This window comes from Dama dama, chromosome 24 (genome assembly GCF_033118175.1).
Source record: "Dama dama isolate Ldn47 chromosome 24, ASM3311817v1, whole genome shotgun sequence".
In the NCBI taxonomy this organism is placed as follows: Eukaryota; Metazoa; Chordata; class Mammalia; order Artiodactyla; family Cervidae; genus Dama; species Dama dama.
In genome coordinates, this window is record NC_083704.1 from 6634880 (window position 1) to 6652776 (window position 17897).

General features: G+C 39.3%; 1 protein-coding gene across 1 annotated transcript in view; it reads right to left on the bottom strand.

Annotated features, from left to right (window-relative positions):
• Window positions 1-17897, bottom strand: part of VOPP1 (VOPP1 WW domain binding protein) — a 158139-nt gene that overhangs the window by 79046 nt on the left and 61196 nt on the right. The gene's annotated exons all lie outside the window — the stretch shown is intronic.

Consider the following 17897-nt stretch of genomic DNA (forward strand, 5'->3'; position numbering starts at 1 on the left):
GCTGAAAATTCACATTGAACTTATGGGTCGGCCCTCCATCACCATGGCTCCACAGATCATGTAGTGTTGTTGTATTTACTATTGAAAAAAAAATCACGTGTAAGTAGAGCCACGCAGTTCAAACCCATGTTGTTCAATGGTCTACAGGATTCCAAAAGGCACATTCCCCAGTAGGCACCTATGCCTGCCAGATCTGTGAGGCAGAGTTGACCTGATACAATCAGTGGGGGCCCTGCCCTCGTTCTTTCCCAGGGATGAGAAAGATGAAAGAGGGGGAAAAGGAGGGACTTCCCTGTGCTTTCCAAGGAAGCTGAGGCTGAATTTTCCAGACGTCAGGGCTGAGCAGATGTGATTCCACCCTGGGGGGCTCAGTATCTCCAACACCTGACAAGTGGCAGAAAGCCAGTGGCATCAACTGCAAGCAAGAGCTCCAAGCAGAAATGCTCTGGCCGAGTTGAGCAAGGCTTTTCTAAAATTACTCCACTCATACCATTATTTTTTAAAAATACACAACCTCCTACTTTCATGACCCAGTTCATTGACTCCCATATGTAAATAACATCTTCAAAATATCACAATGCAGAAGTACCAGCAGGAAAAGGCACAGTGAAAGCAAAGCTCTCTTTGGGCAAGGCAGGAACCAACTGTGTTGTTCACCCCCTCTCCCGGGGTGATGCCCTTCTACCTCAGTCTGCCTGACAGCTGCAGAAGTTCAGAAACACACCCCAAATCTACAGCAGAATGCCAAGGGAGAGGTGAGTATGAATGTCACGTATCAGGCTGGCTAAATTCAATGAGCTGTGAGAAGAGCTTGAAACACTGGATTTTAAAAACACATATATGCTTTAAGACACTAAGAAGCACATTAGGGCAGCCTGAAGTAACCCAGATTTATTAATGGAAGATGAGTTTAATTTAGACTAGGTTAGCTTGTGTCCAATTCAAGAAACGAAGTTCAGACAGCTAAAGAAATCAACTTATTTTGTCAAGGAAGAGCAATTTCAGGTCTGTACCCTAAGTTAAAATTCATTTCACTAGGGTCTTCTGTGATAAATTGAGAAACCAGGTCTCATTTCCAGGTGGCATTTCCAATGTCTCTTCTTCATTCTCCATCACCACTAGAGACAGACACACTTTCTTGGAATTCAACACTCAAGTTCCACACAGTCAAGAAATGGTGTTCCTAATGCCAGTCCTGAAACTTGGGACACCAGAGCCAAGTCCAACTCCCCACTTATTGCTTCTCTGGTCACCCCCGCAGGCATCTCATTGGATACTCAGACCCACGGGCCCAGGAGCAAGGGCCAGCAGGGCCTCAGCAGGCAGGACCTGAGATGCTGCCCTCGGCATCTGCTGTGGGACAGCCCTTTACCTGAAGACCTCCTATTCAGAGCAGCCACATTGTTGGACCCAAGCACCACATCTCCTAACTCTTAAGGGAACAACAAAAATAGTACCATTGTTGCCTTTTAGGATTTTTTTCTTGGTGTGTCAGTATGAGGAATGCCATTTTACAGATTAAACACTGGGACCCCTTATGGGTATCTCGCTCAAAACCATGTTTCTTTACAGTGTGGTTTCTCCTAGATTAATCAACATTACCCTGAAGAACTTGCTCTGCCCACCTCCCATGCCCCCATGATGTTGTATGACTGGAGGACAGGCTGACATCAGATCTGCTCCCAGCTCCACCATTAGCAAGTGAGAGGCTTGGGAAGGCGGGTCCCCAGTTTGGGCCTCCTCTGAACTTAGAAGCAGCGTAGGTGGTAGGAAGATACACATGCGTGTCTAGCAGAACCCCTGGGAGCATGAGCTTCGGAGCTACAGCAGGTTAAATAACAGCCTAAATTGTGAGCGGCACAACTCTCAGACACTCCCACACGTGGTTGTTGGGAAGGAAGAGCAATCTCTGCAAAACTATGGTTGCCTTTCTATTTCACTGATTCCCTCTCCACAAAGATGGAACACCACATGCACAAGGTTATGTACGGTGGCATTATTTCTAATAACGAGATTCTGGAAACAATGTAAATGCATACTCACAGCAGGCTGATCAGATAGGGAACAGTATGTCCATACAATGGAGGACTAAGCAGCCAACAAAAATGAAGTTTCTCAGAACCTGAATGAAATGATTTGCACAATGCAGTGCCGTGAAAAAGCAATTTAAGAAGGTCACATGTAGCACACTAATTTTTTTTTCATTTATTTTTATTCGTTGGAGGCTAATTACTTTACAATATTGTAGTGGTTTTTGTCATACATTGACATGAATCAGCCATGGATTTACATGTGTTCCCCATCCCGACCCCCCCTCCCACCTCCCTCCCCATCCCATCCCTCTGGGTCTTCCCAGTGCACCAGCCCTGAGCACCCGTCTCATGCATCCAACCTGGGCTGGTGATCTGTTTCACCCTTTATAGTATACTTGTTTCAATGCTGTTCTCTCTGGACACCCCACCCTCGACTTCTCCCACAGAGTCCAAAAGTCTGTTCTGTATATCTGTGTCTCTTTTTCTGTTTTGCATATAGGGTTATCGTTACCATCTTTCTAAATTCCATATATATGCGTTAGTATGCTGTAATGTTCTTTATCTTTCTGGTTTACTTCACTCTGTATAATGGGCTCCAGTTTCATCCATCTCATTAGAACTGATTCAAATGAATTCTTTTTAATGGCTGAGTAATATTCCATGGTGTATATGTACCACAGCTTCCTTATCCATTCATCTGCTGATGGGCATCTAGGTTGCTTCCACGTCCTGGCTATTATAAACAGTGATGTGATGAACATTGGGGTACATGTGTCTCTTTCAGATCTGGTTTCCTCGGTGTGTATGCCCAGAAGTGGTATTGCTGGGTCATATGGCAGTTCTATTTCCAGTTTTTTAAGAAATCTCCACACTGTTTTCCATAGCGGCTGTACTAGTTTGCATTCCCACCAACAGTGTAAGAGGGTTCCCTTTCCTCCACACCCTCTCCAGCGTTTATTGCTTGTACACTTTTGGATAGCAGCCATCCTGACTGGCGTGTAATGGTACCTCACTGTGGTTTTGATTTACACTTCTCTGATAATGAGTGACGTTGAGCATCTTTTCATGTGTTTGTTAGCCATCTGTATGTCTTCTTTGGAGAAATGTCTGTTTAGTTCTTTGGCCCATTTTTTGATTGAGTCATTTATTTTTCTGGAATTGAGCTGCAGGAGTTGCTTGCATATTTTTGAGATTAATCCTTTGTTGCTTCGTTTGCTATTATTTTCTCCCAATCTGAGGGCTGTCTTTTCACCTTGCTTATAGTTTCCTTTGTTGTAGCACACTAATTTTTATGGAAAAGGAAACTTGTACATTTGGTTAATTTTTTTACAAAAAGAACCATGGAAAGGTATGGTGAAAAGTAATGAGAATACTTGTCCTGCAGGGGAGGTGGCAGAGGAGTGGCAGAGGCTGGTTCAGGAATGGGGATTCTGTGAGTATACTTTTTTTTTTGACCACACTGCGTGGCATGCAGGATCTTAGTTCCCTGACCAGGGATCAAACTTGTGCCCCCTGTAGTAGAAGTACGAAGTCTTAACCATGGGACCATCAAGAAAGTCCCCGAGTATACTGTTTTATATAGGTTGATTTTTGAATCATGTAAATGTTTTTCATATTCAAAAAACAAAGTCTGGAGAAGGAAATGGCAACCCACTCCAGTATTCTTGGCTGGAGAATCCCATGGACAGAGAAGGCTAGCAGGCTATAGTCAGTGGGGTCGCAAAGTGTCAGGCACAAATTAGTGATTAAACAACAACAACAACACTTAAATTGTACAATATGATGCATTTTAACATATGTGTGTAACTATAATATCACAAAATTAAGGTAATGAACATATCATTACCCACAAAAATTTTCTTATGCCCCTTAATGATCTCTTCTTGTCCTCCCTATCCAGATGCAACCATTGATTTATTTCATTTCATAATACATTAGTTTTGAATTTTCTAGAATTTTATATAAATGTAATACAGTATGAGGTTTTTTTTAACCTCTATCAGTAAGCATAATTGTTTTGAGATTATTTACTGTTGTCAGGAATATCAACATATTGTTCCTTTTTGCATTGAGTAATGTTTCCCTGTGTATGGATGTTATACAGTTGCTTATCCATCAATTGTTAACGAACATTTAGGTTATTTCCATGGCTTCCCTGGTGGCTCAGATGGTAAAGAATCTGCCCGCAACGTGGGAGACCCAGGTTCGATCCCTGGGTTGGGAAGATCCCCGGGAGAAGGAAATGGCAACTCACCCCAGTATTCTTGCCTGGAGAATTCCATGGACAGAGGAGCCTGGCAGGCTACATACAGTCCATGGGGTCACAAAGAGCTGGACACAGTAACACACTAGGTTGTTTCCAGGTTCTATCTTTCAAAAATAAAGCATATTTGAAACAAAAAGAAAATAAAAAAATAAAAAGGATTTTTAAAAGAACACACTTTCCCAAGCTTGAAGAGATTCCCTGAGTTCCATCATGGAGCTCCTACACAGGCTACCACTTTGTTGGAAGCAACCACACAGAGGGAACTGGGATTAACACAAGAGACTCACAAAAACACCCTCCCCTCCTGCCCGAAGATGTCAAGGTCGCCCTTTTCCACCCACTCTTGCTCAGACCACCCCTATTCTCTTCCCAGCACTTGCTGGGGTGTCTAGTAAACCCACTGGTGCTTGTTGACTATTCTGGCGATGACCTTTCATCACTTATCACTACAGCCACTCAAATAAGATCTATTTTTTAAATATTAACCCAGTTTGTTCCTTTATAAAATATTCTCTAAGAAAATGTTACAGTTATATTTCCTGAGACAGAAGAAAAAAATCTCTGTTAAACTGAGCTAGCTACCTACCATTTAAATTCTTGAAATTTGCTAATATCCAGGCAACTTCTTCACTACTTTTGGAAGCTGGACTTTTACAAGAGCTTTTATCAATAGAGCAACAACATATATATATGGTACCTCACCAAAGTTAACACATCATATCATTTTACAGCTGAATAATATGAAGAACACAAGTCATGTTTCATTAATTGTAAGACAATTTCATTAACTGTAAAACTGAAAGAGGACTGGGGGGTCCTGATCCTTTCCACCATTGAGCCTCTCCTCCAGTAAAAGCTGGGTAACTGAGCACCAGTGTTAAAGTCACCTTGCACAAGCATCTGAGAGACCTAGCGATGAAAATGGAGATTAGGTTCTCCAGGTAGGAAGTGCAGAGGGAGATTTCTGCTGGAACCCACCCAGCAAGGAGAGCCAGGTTCTACCAAGGGGAAGTCTACCAGCAGAGCCACAGTTAGCCTACTGATTCCAGCTTCCAAATCAGCATAAACAGCAGGATTCAGGGTACTGCCAGACAGCTCAAGCGTCGCAGATGTGGTCAAAACGGGCATTTGTAAAGGTGAGTGCGGGTGCTTTCCAGAATACTCCCCAACAGTGCTGGGCTGTCAGAGGCAACCCCATAGACAGGCAGATGGCAGCACGGAGGAAAGTGGGAAGAAGGCACGGTGCCAGGTTCCACTGCACCGGGGCCAGGATGAATCCACCCATAGAGGAAGGATGGATTAGAACCTAAAGAACTGTATTCCAATTCTGACGGCCACTCACCAACCACATTGTCATATATATGTTGTTGCTCTATTGATAAAAGCTCTTGGTCTGGATCTCAGCGTCCTTTCTTCTAAAGCAGGATGGACTCTCATCCCTGCTGAATGTATGAGAGAGCCTGATGAACTAATTGAGATTGAATACCTCAAAATGCCTGGCCAGACCGGGATATGGCTGCAGGAATCCCATAGCCAGTTAGCATTCTATTTGGAAATATGCATCCTGAAGCCAGCTTTCTTACTTCTCTGGAACAAATGACTTCCAAGGCTCATTTTTACTGTGATCATTTATCATTTAAGCAAAGCAAAATATCCTGAAAACAAAGATTCTAAATACATAATACCTTACATTTTGGAAAACTGTTGTGTGCAGTTTTCTAAAATCTCCTTAAAAGAATAAGCCCCTTTCCAAAAAGAGTTTGTAAAGTAAGCAAGAAAAGAAAACAACAACAACAACAACAACAACAACCCATTTCAGGGTTTTATGTCTACCTCCAAAAGTAGCTCAATCCATTCTATAAAGATATTACCGTGACTTCTTAAAAACTGACCATCTACTGAAACAGAAAATACACTTGTTAGGAGAGATCAGCCAGCTACTTGCTGTGATTGATGATGTCCTCAACAGCCAGAATGCTCCACCATGTTCTGGGCAAACAGTGGGCCTTCACTGAGCTCATGGAAGCATTAGTAGTAAAGCTATCTATTTCCTGAAGGGAGAGTGGAGAGTAGCAACATTCAACCTATAAACTATTGACAAAGCAGAACCTGCAGGAATGTGAGAAAACATTTACTGACAAGCACAATCCAAGTGAGAGAATCTTAAGATTTAAACTGGGAAGGTTTGTAAGTTGTCTGTACTCAGGAAAGAATCCTAGCGGTCTGTCATTCAAGGACTATGATATTTATAAATGTAGTTGCTGCTGCTAAGTCACTTCAGTCATGTCCGACTCTGTGTGACCCCATAGACGGCAGCCCACCAGGCTCCCCTGTCCCCGGGATTCTCCAGGCAAGAATATTGGAGTGGGTTGCCATTGCCTTCTCCAATTCGTGAAAGTGAAGTCGCTCAGTCATGTCCGACTCTTGGCGACCCCATGGACTTCAGCCTAACCAGGCTCCTCCATCCATGGAATTTTCCAGGCAAGAGTACTGGAGTGGGGTGCCATTGCCTTCTCTGATAAATGTAGTTAAGCCCTCCTATATATAGTTATCCATAGTGAGCCAAGATCTAAACAGGCCCCAAAGAACAAATCCTTGCTAATCTCAAATAATAATCCTCATATTGACATAAATTATTCTACATCTATCTCCACTGTATAGGAAGAATCATGATGCCACTGTTGACAAAACTGAACAACCTTTTTCTGCTCCAAATTCAAAGAATCAGTACCACAATACTGATCAACTTTGAGAGAACTGAAGCCACCTGTGAATCTGGACACGTGATGGTCAAGAGCAAGCTCTGAGGAGTTTATCTAAATTCTACCCTCCCCCTTCTGTTCAGTGGAGGCTGTGCTGGGATCTCTGAATAGCAAACTGGCACATGAGGGCTTCACTAACAGAACTAATCCCACCTGGAAAGTAAGTACCCTTGTTTTACTTACTGTGGTAATAACTCTAGGTGGTCTGTTATGGACCAATAAGTACACAATCTTCTGTGAAACGGTGGTGGGGGTCCCCAAGAAAATCAGCCTGATGACTCTCTCCATCCTGTGCTGGAACCTGGTGCTTCTTTTACTTTCATCAATATGCCTTGAGGCTGCATTCAGTTCACCCCAGTTAGCTTCAGCCCAGTTAGCTAGGGCACCCACAGTCTCATGGAGGGAGGCTCCGAGACACTGGCCTGGTCTTGTGCTTAGCATCAGAGATAGAGGCACAAGGTATGGAGGGGCCCTGTTGAAGTCGGATAAAAAATTTACAAAGGGAACGCTTGATCCTCACTGGGGCAGAGCTGCCAGAGGCTAGAGAAAACCCTAATAGCGCTATCTCCTGCTCCTGTGGCCACCGGCACCCCTGCGTACCTGGTGCTGCCAGGGTCCCCACAATCCAAGCAGCTGTCCCACTTCCACGCATGGTCCTCCAACTCCTGTAGATGACCGACATGCAGAAGTTGAGACAAAGCCACAGTTAAACCCCAGGGGCGGTGTGGCGAGGAAGAGGATGGAAAACCTTCCCACCAGCTGTACAAGCTATATATCAAATCCACACAATCTAGGCGGACTCTGTATCTATGGAATATATAAAAGGGACAGTGAGTGTTCTCACAAAAGAAAACGCCCTAGCTCTAGCAGGGGTAGACAGTGGAGGAAAAAACACATAGGAGCAGGGCAAGATTACAGTATGAGCTGTCCCCATGGAAGGTCCAGAGACCAGCCCAGTATTGGAGGGCCTTCTGTGGATGCAGAGGTGGGCTGGGACTCACAGTGGTGAGAAGGATACTGACAGCTGAGATCCAAGAAAAATATTTATTATTATGCTTATATTTTGATTTGTTCTGGATTTCTTCCTCTTCTATATTTTGTGTTGTTGTAGTTGCTGTTTCTTTTTTTTTTTTATTAACTCTGTTCAACCTTCTGAGAACTTTTTTAAAAATCACACTTTTTATTTCCATTATATAATTCTACCTCTGTGTTGAGTTTTTGGGTTTCTGTGGGGTATTTTCTTTTTCCTTTTAAAATTTTGTTTGTTTCTCATATTGTTCTTTTCCTGCTGTAGTCATTCTTTTATATATACGTTTATATTTATGTTATATACATATATGTTATATTTTTGTATGCATGTTTCTATATGTTATATATATGTTTTTATATATGCTATATATATATTTATTAACTTATATGCAGAGTACATCATGCAAAATGCCAGGCTGGATGAAGTGCAACCTGGAATCAAGATTGCCAGGAGAAATATCAATAACCTCAGATATGCACATGACACCATGTGGCAGAAAGCAAAGAGAAACGAAACAGCCTCTTGATGAAGATGAAAGAGGAGAGTGAAAAAGTTGGCTTAAAATTCTACAGTCAAAAAAACTAAGATCATGGCATCTGGTCCCATCACGTCAGGGCAAATAGATGGCGAAATGATGGAAACAGTGACAGACTATTTTCTTGGGCCCCAAAATCACTGCAGATGGTGACTGCAGCCATGAAATTAAAAGATGCTTGTTCCTTGGAAGAAAAGCTATGACCAACCTAGACAGCATGTTAAAAAGCAGAGACAGTACTTTGCTGACAAAGATTCGTCTAGTCAAAGCTATGGTTTTTCCAATAGTCATGTATGGATGTGGGAGTTGGACCATAAAGAAAGCTGAGCACTGAAGAACTGATGCTTTTGAACTGTGGTGTTGGAGAAGACTCTTGAGAGTCCCTTGGACTGCAAGGAAATCCAACCAGTCCATCCTAAAGGAAATCAGTGCTGAATATTCATTGAAAGGACTGGTGATGAAGTTGAAACTCTACTACTTTGGCCACCTGATGTGAAGAACTGACTCACTGGAAAAGACCCTGATGCTGGGAAAGACTGAAGGCGGGAGAAGAAGGGGACAACAGAGGGAGGATGAGATGGTTGGATGGCATCACCAACTCTATGGACATGAGTGTGAGTAAGCTCTGGGAGTTGGTGATGGCAGGGAAGCCTGGCATGCTGCAGTCCATGGGGTTACAAAGAGTTGGACACAACTGAGCGACTGAACTGATATATATTTATACATGTTATATACTTGTATATATGTATATATACTTGTATATGTGTATATATATATGTATATATACATACTTGTATACATCTGCTTATATATGTTATATACTTGTATATATGTATATACTTGTATATACATATGTGTATATATGTTATATACTTGTATATATACATATATATACTGTGTACATATGTTCTTTTCAGCAGGAAAAGAACAACATGTGTGTATATATATATATATATATTTTTTTTTTTCTATATAGTTCTATTTTTCTTTTGTTTTCTTCCTTTTCTCTATTTCACCATGCTTGTTAGTTTGTTTGGTTTTCTCTGCTCTATTCCCTAGTTGGTAATCTCCTTTGGTCTTGTTTTCTGGTTTGTGTTTTAGTTAGTTTTGTCTTTAATTGTTTGATTAAATTGATTAATTAATTAATTAATTGATTGATTGATTGATTAATTAATTGATTGTTTAATTCCCGGCTTTCTTTGCTTGCCAGGTCACTGTCTTGTACTTTGTTTTCTTTGGACTATTCTGGGGTTTCGTGTGTGTGTGTGTGTGTATGTGTGTGTGTTCCTTTGTTTTTGTTATTATTGGCTGACTGTCCATTTATCTTCTGTCTGGGGTTCATTTTTTGTTTGTTTTAGTGTGTTTGTTTAATATTCTTTAATGCCATAACAAATGGCCTGTAGGATCTTGGTTCCCTGGCCAGAAGTCAGGTTTGAACCTTTGGGCTGGGGAAACTGAGCCCAGGATACTAGACTGCAGAGAACTCCTGACACCAGGGGGTGTTAACTACTGGGAACTCCCACGAAGGCATCCACGTGTGTCCAAGACCTGACCTCATCTAACTGTGAGAAGCACCCAGTGCAAGATGCTTCACCCAAACAACAAGAAAAAAACAGCAGACAGGCTTCCCACAGACACGCCAGACATGCCACCTCACCCAGCCCTACCCACCAGAACACAGGCACAAGAAGCCTACGCAAAGCACTGAACCCAATCCAGCCACTAAGGGAAGAGACCGAAAGGGGGAACTGTGACCCTATAGCCTGGGGAAAGCAGACCTCAGATAAAGGAAGTTAGAAAAAGTGAATTAAGACAGAGAAATACTCTGCAAATGAAGGAACAAGGTAAAAACTCAGAAGACCAAATAAACAAAGAGGAAATGGGCAAACTATCCGAAAAAGAATTCAGCGTGACAAGAGTAAAGAGGACACAAAACCTCGAAAATAGAATGGAGAAAATACAAGAATCAATGAACACACTTAACAAGAACCTAGAAGAAATAAAGAACAAACACACATAAATGAACAACATAATTACTGAAATTAAACATACTCTAGAAGGAATCAATAGCAGAATAACTAACTGAAGCAGAAGAACAGGTGAGTGAGCTGGAAGACAGAATGCTGGAAATAACTGCTAAAGAGCAGAATAAAGAAAAAAGAATGGAAAGAGCTAAGGACTGTCTCAGAGGCCTCTGGGATAATATTAAAAGCACCAACATTGGAATTGTAGGGGTCCCAGAAAAAGAAGAGAAAATGAAAGAGTCTAAGAAAAGTTTTGAAAAGACTATAGTTGAAAACTTTCCTAACATGGGAAAGGAAATAGTCGATTAACTCCAACAAGCACAGAGATACCAATCCAGGATAAACCAAGGAGAAACACGCTGAGAAACATAAATCAAACTAACAAAGATTAAAAACAAAGAAAAAATATTAAAAGCAGTAACAAAAAAGCAACAAGTAACACACAAGGGAAACCCCACACAGTAAACCACTGATCTTTCAGCAGAAACTCAGCAGGCCAGAAGGGAATGGCAGGACACAGTTTTAAGTACTGCAAGGGAAAAATCTACACCTAAGAATACTCTACCAGCAAGGATCTCATTCAAAATTGAGGGGGAAAACAGAAGCTTTACAGACAAGCACAAGTTAAAGAGCACCACCAAACCAGCTTTATAACAAACGTTAAAGGGGCTTCTATACGGAGGAAATACAAGAGAAGGAAGAGACCTACAAAAAGAAATCCAAAACAATTAAGAAAATGCAAATAGGAACATATATATCAATAATTACTTTAAGTGTAAATGACTTAAATGCTTTAGCCAAAAGACATAGACTGGTTGAATGGATACAAAAAGAAGACCCATATATATGCTGTCTACAAGAGACCCAGTTCAGACCTAGAGACACATACAGTCTGAAAGTGAGTATGGAAAAAGATATTCCATGAAAATGGAAATCAAAATAAAGCTGGAGTAGCAATTCTCATATAAGACAAAAATAGACCTTAAAATAAAGAATATTACAAGAGATAAAGAAGAACACCACGTAATGATCAATGGATTAATCCAAGAAGATGTATCAATTATAAATATTTATGCACCCAACACAGGAGCACCTCAATACATAAAGCAAATGCTAAAAGACAAAAAACTCAACAGACACAGAAAAAGCTTTTAACAAAATTCAGCACCCATGTATGATAAACTCTTCAGAAAATGGACATAGATGGAAATTACCTCAACATAATAAAGGCCATATATCATATACCAGAACTGACTCATTTGAAAAGACCCTGATGCTAGGAAAGATTGAACGTGGGAGAAGAAGGGGACAACAGAGGATGAAATGGTTGGATGGCATCACAAACTCTATGAACATGAATGTGAGTAAGGTCTGGGAGCTGGTGATGGCAGGGAAGCCTGGCATGCTGCAGTGCATGGGGTAATAAAGAGTTGGACATGACTGAGCAACTGAACCAAACTGAACAATAAACCCAAAGCAAACATTATTCTCAATGGTGAAAAACTTAAAAACATTTCTTCTAAGATCATGACTAAGACAAGGGTGCCAATTCACCACTACTATTCAACATAGTTTTGGAAGTCCTAGCCATGGCAATCAGAGAAGAAAGAAATAAAAGGAATCCACTCTGGAAAAGAAGTAAAACTCTCATGGTTTGCAGAAAACATGATACTACACATTGAAAATCCTAAACATGTCAGACAAAAAAATTACTAGAGCTAATCAGTGAACTTAGTAAAGTTGCAGGATACAAAATCAAAATACAGAAATCACTTGCATTCCTATATGCTAACAATGAAAAATGAGAAAGAGAAATTAAAGAAACAATCCCATTTACCACTGCAACAATAAAAAATAAACCTACCTAAGGAGACAAAAGAGCTTTATATAGAAAACTGTAAGATACTAATGAAAGAAATTAAAGAAAACATAAACAGATGGAGAGAGATACTATGTTCCTGGACTGGAAGACTCAGTATTGCAAAAACAGACTGCACTACCCAAAGCAATCTACCAATTCAATGCAATTCCTATCAAATTAAAAATGGCATTTTTCACATAACAGGAATAAAATATTTCACAATTCGTACGGAAACACAAAGACCCCAAATATCCAAAGCAATCTTTAGAAACAATTGAGCTGGAAGAATCACCCTTCTGAATTCACACTATACTACAAAGCTACAGTCATCAAAACAGTATGGTACCAACACAAAAACAGAAATATGGCCCAATGGAACAAGACAGAAAGCTCAGACATAAACCCAAGCAACTATGGGCACCTTATTTCTGACAAAGGAGGCAAGAACACACGATGGTAAGAAGACAGTCTCTTTACTAAGTGGTAATTAAAAAACTGGACAGTTACAGGTAAAAGAATGAAATTAGAACACTTCCGAACATACACAAAGATACACTAAAAATGGTAAAAGATGTAAATGTAAGAACAGAAACTATAAAACTGTTAGCAAAAACAGAGACAGAACACTTTTTGACATATACAACAGCAAGATCATCTATGATTCACCCTCTAGAGTAATGGAAATAAAAATAAAAATAAGCTGAGTTTCCAGGAAGACAGTGAACTCCGAGAGGTGGTGCTTTCAGTGTCCTGCCTGAGAAAAACTGCCTTCCCTGGGGTCTTGAGACATCTGGTTTCACTTATGAAGGAACCAAAGCTTATGGAGGTTAAAGAAGAAAACTAAAATCCTAAGAGATGTGGTTGCTGTCCCAGTTCACAGTACAAGAGATCAAGTCTTGAGCCTTTGGAGTGGGAGCACTGACTCCAAGACCCTAGACTACCAGAGCACTAACCCTAGAGGGTATCAAATAGTGAGAACTCACAGAAAGGAAACCACTGTAATACAAGACCCGGCATCACACAACCACTAGTAGCATCCTGTGCAGGACGCCTCATCTAAACAACACACAAAACAAAAATACAAACCCAGTCATCAGCAGACAGGGTCACCACCTCACTCAGCCGTGCCCATCAGAGGAAAAACAAACAAACAAAAACTCAGCACAAATCTCACCCTATAAGAAGCTTACACAAACCACTGGACCAAACTTATAAGGCAGAAACCAAAAGGAAGAAAGAATTCAACCTTAAAGACTGAGAAAAGGAGAACTCAAACACAAGTTAAAAAAAATAATGAAAAAGCAGAAAAATACTACACAAATGAAGGAACAAACCAGAAACACAGAAGTCCAAATAAATGAAGAGGAAACAGGCAAACTGCCTGAAAAAGAATTCAGAATAATGATACTAAAAATTATCAAAAACCTTGAAAGCAAAATGGAGAAAATGTAAAGATCAATTGACAAAGACCTAGAAGAATTAAAGAATAAACATGCAGAGACAAACAACACAATTACTGAAATTAAAAATACTCTAGAAGGAATCAATAGCAGAATATCTAAAGCAGAAAAACGAATCAGTGAGCTGGAAGATAAAATGGTGGAAATAACTTCTGAAGAGCAGAAAAAAAGTAAAAAGAATGAAAAGAACTGTGGATAGTCTCAGAGACCTCTGGGACCACATTAAATGCACCAGCATTCGAATAACAGGGGTCCCAGAAGAAGACAAAAAGAAAGGGCATGAGAAAATTTTTGAAGAGATTATAGTTGAAAATTTCCCCAACATGGAAAAGGAAATAGTCAATCAAGTCCAAGAGACACAAAGAGTTCCATACAGGATAAACCCAAGGAGAAACACACCAAGACACATACTAATCAAACTAACAAAGAAAGTTTAAACTAAACACAAAGAAAGAATATTAAAAGCAACAAGGGAGAAGCAACAAGTAACATACAAGGGAAACCCCATATACTTAACAGCTGATCTTGCAGCAGAAGCTCTGCAGGCTAGAAGGGAATGGCAGGATATATTTAAAGTACTGAAAGGGGAAAATCTACAACCAAGATTACCGAACCAGGCAAGGATCTCATTCAAAATTGATGGAGAAATAAAAAGCAAAAGTGAAGAGAATTAGTACCACAAACCAGCTTTACAACAAATGTTAAACGGACTTATACAGTCAAGAAATACAAGAGAAGAAAAAGATTTACAAAATCAACCCCATACAATTAAGAAAATGGCAATAGGAACATATATATCAATAATAACTTTAAATGTAAATGGATTAAATACTCCAACCAAAAGACATAGACTGGCTGAAAGGATACAAAAACAAGATCCATATATATGTTGTCTACAAGAAACCCACTTCAGACCTCAAGACACATATAGACTGAAAGTGAGAGGATGGAAAAATATATTCCATGCAAATGGGAAGCAAATGAAAGCTGGAGGAGCAATCCTCATATCAGACCCTGAGGGATGGGATGGGGAGGGAGGTGGGAGGGGGTTCAGTATGGGAAACACATGTACATGTAAAAAAAAAAAGACACATTTTCTTTATAAATAAAAGAAAGAAAAAAATAAACCTTAAAATAAAGAAGATTACAAGAGATAAGGAAGGACACTACATAATCATCAAGAGACCAATCCAAGAGGAAGACATAACAATTGTAAATATCTATGCACCCAACATAGGAGCACCTCAATACATAAGACAAACACTAACAGACATATAAGGAGAAATTGACAGTAACACAATAATAGTAGGAGACTTTAACACCCCAATCACACATGGACAGATCATCAAAACAGAAAATTAATAAGGAAACACAAGTCTTAAAAGATACATTAGACAAGTTGGATCTCACTGATATCTTCAGGACCATCATTCCAACCAAATGCTGAAGAATACATGTTCTTCTCAAGTGCAGATGGAACGTTCTCCAGGATAGACCACATCTTGGGTCACAAATCAAACCTCAGTAAATGTAAGAAAATCGAAATCCTATCAAGCATCATCTTCAACCACAATGCTATGAGACTAGATATCAATTACAAGAAAAAAACTGTAAGAAACACAAACACATGGAGATTAAACAAGATATTTCTAAATAACAAGCAGGTTACTGAAGAAATCAAAAGGGAAATAAAAAAATTTCTAGAAACAAATGACAATGAAATCACAACAACTCAATACCTATGGGATGCAGCAAAAGCAGTTCTAAGAGGGAAGTTTATAGCAATACAATCCTACCTCAAAAAACAAGAAAAACATCGAACAGACAGCCTAACTTTACACCTAAAACAACTGGAAAAAGAACAACAACAACAAAACCAAAATTAATAGAAAGAAAGAAATCATGAAGATCTGAGCAGAAATAAATGAAAAAGAAATGAAAGGAACAATAGTAAAGATTAATAAAATTAAAATCTGTTTCTTTGCAAAGATAAACAAAATTGACAAACCTTTAGCCAGACTCAACAAGGAAAAAAAAAAAAAGAATCAAATCAAGAAAATTAGAAATGAAAAAGGAGAGGTTACAACAGACAGTGCAGAAATACAAAGGAGTATAAGAGACTATTATGAACAACTGTATGGCAATAAAATGGATAACCTGGAAGAAATGGACAGATTCTTAGAAAAGTTCAATCTTCTAAGACTGAACCAGGAAGAAATAGAAATTATGAACAAACCAATTACAAGCACTGAAATTGAAGCTGTGATCAAAAGTCTCCCAAAAAAACAAAACAAAAGCCCAGTACCAGACAGCTTCGCAGGAGAATTCTATCAAACATTTACAGAAGAGCTAATGCCTATCCTTCTAAAACTCTCAAAAAATTACAGAGGAAGGAACACTTCCAAACTCATTCTATGAGACCACCATCACCCTGATACCAAAACCAGACAAAGACAACACAAAAAAAGAAAACTACAGGCTAATATCACTGATGAATATAGATGCAAAAATGCTCAACAAAATTTTAGGAAACGGAATTCAGCAACACATCAAAAAGCTCATATACCATGATCATGTTTGGTTTATTCCTGGAATGTGAGAATTCTTCAATATACGCAAATCAATCAATGTAATACACCATATTAACAAATTGAGAGATAGAAACCATTTGATCATCTCAATAGATTCAGAAAAAGCCTTTGACAAAATTAATCCCCCATTTATGATTAAAACTCTTCAAAAAATGGGCATAGAAGGAACCTATCTCAACATAGTAAAGGCCATATATAATAAGCCTACAGCAAACATTCTCAGTGGTGAAAAAGTGAAAGCATTCCCCCTAAGATCAGAAACAAGACAAGGGTGTCCACTTTCACCACTATTATTCAACATAGTTCTGGAAGTCCTAGCTAAAGCTATCAGAGAAGAAAAAGAAATAAAAGGAATCCAGGTAGGAAAAGAAGAAGTAAAGCTCTCATTGTTTGCAGATGACATGATACTGTACACAGAAAACCCTAAAGATAGTATCAGAAAATTACTAGAGCTAATCAGTGAATTTGGCAAAGTTGCAGGATACAAAATCAATACACAGAAATCACTTGCATTTCTATATACTAACAATGAAAAATCAGAAAGAAATTAAAGAATCAATCTCATTCACCATTGCAATGAAAAGAATTAAATATCTAGGAATAAACTTATCTAAGGAGAAAAAAGAATTGTACACAGAAAATTAAAAGACAATAAAGAAAGAAATCAAAGACAATATAAACAGATGGAGAGATATTCCATGTTTCTGGGTAGGAAGAATCAATATTGTCAAAATGAGTATGCTACCAAACAATTTACAGATTTAATGCAATCCCTATCAAATTACCAATGGCATTTTTCACAGAACTAGAACAAAATTTCACGATTCATATGGAAACACAAAAGACCCCAAATAGCCAAAGCAATCTTGAGAAAGAATGGAGCTGGAGGAATCAACCTTCCTGATTTCAGATTATACTACAAAGCTATAGTCATCAAGACAGTATGGTACTGGCACAAAAACTCAATTATAGACCAAAGGAACAAGATAGAAAGCCCAGAAATAAACCCAGGCAACTATGGGTACCTTATTTTTGACAAAGGTGACAAGAATATACAATGGGGCAAAGACAGCCTCTTCAATAAATGGTGCTGGGACAACTGGACAGCTACATGTAAAAGAATGAAATTAGAACATTTCCTAACACCATGCACAAAGATAAACTCGAATGGATTAAGGACACAACTGTGAGACCAGAAACTATAAAACTCTTAGAGGAAAACATAGGCAGAACAGTCGATGACATGAATCAAAGCAAAATCCTCTATGACCCTCCTAGAGTAACAGAAATTAAAACAAAAGTAAAGAAGTGGGGCCTGATTAAACTTAAAAGCTT